Consider the following 5,259-nt stretch of genomic DNA (forward strand, 5'->3'; position numbering starts at 1 on the left):
AATCTTGCAAAGGATGGTGCTTGGCAATAAATTTACCAAAAGCTTGGTCACTTTGTCATTTGCCTCACACCTTTGGACTTGCTCTTGGCTCCACTTGCTCCTCTTGAGATCTTTGCCCTTTGAGTTTGTTGGAGTCTTGAAGCCTTCCATAAGAGCAAACCATTGCTCTATCTCCATCATAAGAAAATTTTCGATTCTTGATTTCTAAGAATCGAAGCTCGTGGAAGTGTATGGTGGAGCCACCCTCGTGTCGAATCCGAGCCCATCTCGGAATTCCATTGTAGAAGTTGAGCTTTTGAATTTCTTTGACTTTGACAATTTTGCTTCAACTTCTTCACCCTCTAGCTCTTCTTGTTATGCTTGACCCTTCCGGCGATGATTCCGGTGAAGAGCGGCCTCGCTCTGATACCACTTGTTAGGACCGAAAAGTAGCTAGAGGGGGGGTGAATAGCTTCGCGTGTGCTCGTCGTGCTTCGTTGCTTGTTTCTTCAAAGTGATGCGCAGCGGAATACAAAGGAACAAACTACAACAATGCTAACAATAGGATTTTACTTGGTATCCACCTCACAAGAGGTGACTAGTCCAAGGATCCACGCACACACACACACCTCCACTAATAAACACTCCTTTTCGGTAACTACCGAAGGCGGAGAAGCCCTACAAGACTCTCAATACAAGTAGAAGAAAGGGTAGTAAAGAATAAGCAAAAGCTTACAAGAGATGCAGTAAAAACCCTAGCTTCTTCTTCTTCTCGTTGCAACTCGCCTCTTGACTTGGATGAACCTCCAAGAACCTTCAAGAACTGGCGGTGAGGAGCTTAGAGAGTGCTGGGGAGGAGCTGTGATGAATCTGGAATAAATCGGTGAAGAGATTCCGAAGGAAATGAACGCCTGCGGCTTAAATCGACGCTAACGGTCGAATCCCGATCGATTTGAAAACTCCCAATCGATCGGGGAGGCTTTGGATCGATCCACGGATCGATCCAGAGCGCCTCTGTGCTCTGGAGAAAACGCCTGGATCAATCCACCGATCGATCCAGCGGTTATCGCGCGAACCAGCAGCGTCCCAATCGATTGGCTGATCGATTGGGACCTCTGGATCGATCCACGGATCGATCCAGAGGCTCTCTGTTCGCTGGGAAAGGCCTGGATCGATCCATTGATTGATCCAGCTCCTGGATCGATCCACTGATCGATCCAGCTCTTGGCTTTTGCCCAAAACCAAGTCCTTAGCCTCTCAAACCAACATCCGGTCAACCTTGACCTATTGGTACATCATGCCTAGCATCTAGTCACTCCTTTGACCTGCTAGAACTTCCCACCAAGTGTCCGGTCAATCCCTTTGACCCACTTAGACTTTTCTCTTTGTGCCAAGTATCCGGTCACTCCTTTGACCTACTTGGTTTTCCTTTCCTCGTGCCAAGTATCCGGTCAATGCCTTTGACCTACTTGGACTCTCACCAGATGTCTGGTCAACCTTGACCCATCTGGATTTCTCTTGCCTGGCTTCACTCACCAGGACTTTCCCAATTGCCTAGCTTCACTCACTAGGTCTTTCACCTGGCTTCACTCACCAGGATTTTCCTTCTGCCTAGCTTCACTCACTAGGACTTTCCCAATTGCCTAGCTTCACTCACCAGGACTTTCCCAATTGCCTAGCTTCACTCACTAGGACTTTCACTTGGCTTCACTCACCAGGATTTTCCTTCTACCTAGCTTCACTCACTAGAATTTCCCAATTGTCTAGCTTCACTCACTAGGTCTTTCACCTGGCTTCACTCACCAGGATTTCCTTCTGCCTAGCTTCACTCACTAGGACTTCCCAATTGCCTAGCTTCACTCACTAGGTCTTTCACCTGGCTTCACTCACCAGGATTTCCCTCCTGCCTAGCTTCACTCACTAGGACTTCCCAGTCAAGTATCCGGTCAATCCTTGACCTACTTGACTCTTCTTCATTCAACCTTGCATTGTCAAACATCGAAACCCAAACCAAGACCAAGCTTGATCAACCAGGTCAACCTTGACCTGATGGATATTGCACCAACAAAAAAAGAGAGCTCGCTTTGTCATAAAATTGCGTTTGTTTACATTGTCTATTTTTCCTAAGGTTTTATTTGTTACTTATTTGCTTTTATTCCTGATCTAATCGACCAGATCAAATGCACATAAACTTGGTGCCGAATCCAACACCTTAGCATTCACTGATAAATAAACATGATTTTAGTGAAACGTGTGTTAAAATTTGTTGAATTTTTTTTTCTTTTCCACTCATTTCTTTAATTTTATTTTTATGTCTTTCTCGTGCGACTTTTTTTTCTCCTCCTAATTTACCATCCCTTTACGGTCAACAAATTATTTTTAATCAATATTTTTTTTTTATGTTTCTCATTCTTTTAATCTCTACCTCTTTTTTTTTATGACTATCTAATATTATTAAATAACCTAAAAAATAAAATAAAAAAACTGAATCCAATTCTATTCAATATCATGTATTATCCGAGCATTAATACCTTTTACATAAAAACTTATATATATAATTAAAACTATCTAAAAATAAAAACACATAAAATAATAAAAAAATTAGTTATATATATATATATATATATATATGGTAAAATATCACAATTATATATTATAATTTGAACCAAATGCACCTTAAATAGATGAGTCAATGCTGAAGTAGGGAAATGCATATATGAAAAAGAAAAAAAAATCAAATGTACGTTGAATTTGATGTTAAATTATATTTTACGTTTTATTATACTTTACAATAAGTGGAATCATTTTACATCTTAATAGTAAAAAATATATAAAAATTCATTAATCTCAAATTTTTTTTGATAAAAATAATATAAATTTATATATTTTTAATTCATATATAATTTTCCCTCTATATATTTTACAATAGTACGTTTTTAAAAATTTATATATTTTATTAATATTAAAATAAAATTATAAATTTGTATCAATTAGGTCTCTAATTTTCTTAATTTATTGATATTTTTTTCTTCTATAATTTTTTATTATATTTTAAATGATATTTTTTAAAAAAATAGTACAATTTAATTATATTTCATAGTAATTTTATCTCTAATTTATATAAATTTAAAATAATTTTTTTACCTTAAAATTTCATTATATTTTAAACTGATTTTTTCAGAGAAAGTCATACTAATTCAAATTATATTTCAAATTCTGTCTTAAGTTTTTTAAAATATTATATTTTATTAAAATAATATAAATATAAAATCAATTTTATTTCGATTGTAGAAATCAATTTTGAAATTATGTGTTCTTTAGGAGTGTAAAAATGAATTTGATCTGACAATCCAATTCGAATCGATTCGAAAAAAATCAGATTCGGATTGAACATTTTTGGATTAGGTCGGATTTGGGTTAGAGCATTTTCGGGTTGAAAATTTTCGAATTGGGTCAAATCGGGTTCGGGTTTACCCAGATTGATTCAAATATAGGGTTTATTCGATTTTTACGGTTAAATTAAATTTTATTTTAAAAATTAAGATGTTTTAATGTATATTAATATCAATGTTAGTATGATAATGATGAAGTATTGGGATAAAAGTAAAGAATTATAGGAAAAATAATAAAAAAAATAAAGTCGTTTTGAATTGAATTTTCGGATTATCCGGGTCGAATTTAAGTTGGTCGGATTCAGATTTGAATTTAAAAGTTTCGGGTTAAATTTAAGTTCAGATCCGATTCGAATTTGGTTAAAAAAATTCTACCCGATCCAATCTGATCCAATACATACGAATTGGCATCCTCAATTTTTTTTTGACGTCAGCCAACGAATTGGTGATGACTTCATTCATCAAGGGAACAAAACGTAAGCACTTACGTAAGACTCCAATAATTGTATCTCGGCCTCTCGGCTATAAAAGAAGGCAAATATCCAGAGAAAGGAGTAGCCCCAACAATCCCAAAAGGATCCACAGATCATCAAATCTCATCCTACAAGTAAGTCAGCTTTTAAGTATGTATTCAGAGAACAGTTAAGTACTTCTCTACTAGCTTGTTTTTCTTTAACTACTACTATATTATGTTGAAATATAATGAACAGAGCTTCGGGATAGATCACCGTGATATCAGAACAAGATCGTCGTGGACCAAATTAAATGCCATCAGAGCCGCTGATAAAGTGAATTCATTTGTTGCGAATTCAACACCTAAATCAAAGTATCTATCATGAGTAATACTTTTGATTTAGAAGCTGAATATCAGCAAATAATCAAAGACTATGCACTTGATATTAGTCAAGATCGAGTCATTAAAGTCAATAAACTCTTTCATATCAAAACCATATGTGGCAATTGGAGAGAATGGAGACTCTTAACATATAATCAGTTAAGAATCTATAATCAAACCCCCTCCCCCTGCCACCCCCTCCCCTCCCCCTCCCCCTCCCAACCCCTCCCCACCGCTCCCGCTCCTGCTCCTGCTCCTGCTCCTGCTCCCGCTCACATAACTACAGGAGATATAAAGGGAATGCAAGTAATAAATTAAAGGAGGACATTGAAGAAGTTGCATGGGATTTGAGAGACAGTAGAAAGAGTAGTTTCAGTACGTAGAAGTTGCATGCAATTTGGATTTGTAAAAGTAAACATATATTATATATGTTGTTTGTTGGTAGGGTTTCTAATTAATTAGTTTATTATTTGTGTTTCTATCATAAAGTCGTTGTAATTTCCTTGACTATTGGTTAATGTAATATTTGTACGTGGACTATTTTATTTTGCAAATGGGTCGAGTCAACTCTGTGAAAGAGATCATAAACAGTCAACATCATAATTTCATCCCTGGGTTTTGATTAATTAAATGTCAGATCATTCTAATTTCAACAACCTTACATCAATTTATAATATTTTAGATTTTTTCTTAGGGTGAAATAAGGATGCTACAAATGACAGAAATAGACCCATATACAAATTTGTATCAACGAGATTTATGGAAAGAATTGGTCCAAGAGACAAATGACAGGAAGAAAGGTAGTTGTATTCTTCTTGTTATTACATAATTTACTGAGGTTTTTTTTAAGCATAAAATATTAATGGAGGAATGTTCGAAGACTTATAAATTAACTACTTTCACTTTTATATTATAGATGATTATATTCATCTCAAATATTACTCATAGTTTAATCCTAGATTACATAACGGGAGATAAATTATAGAATCAATTTATAATTGACCATCTAAGTGGATAGGGGATGGGAGGAGTTTTTTTCTCCGATGATATGCG

General features: G+C 35.5%; 1 long non-coding RNA gene across 1 annotated transcript; it reads left to right on the plus strand.

The window, feature by feature from the left end:
* The first annotated feature begins 3,898 nt into the window (after positions 1–3,898).
* LOC121993672 lies at positions 3,899–4,760 on the plus strand. The gene is made up of 2 exons (XR_006115357.1): positions 3,899–3,978; positions 4,082–4,760. It is a non-coding gene; the product is annotated as an uncharacterized LOC121993672 (long non-coding RNA).
* The last annotated feature ends 499 nt before the right edge of the window (positions 4,761–5,259 follow it).

Source organism: Zingiber officinale, chromosome 6A (assembly GCF_018446385.1).
Source record: "Zingiber officinale cultivar Zhangliang chromosome 6A, Zo_v1.1, whole genome shotgun sequence".
Classification (NCBI taxonomy): Eukaryota; Viridiplantae; Streptophyta; class Magnoliopsida; order Zingiberales; family Zingiberaceae; genus Zingiber; species Zingiber officinale.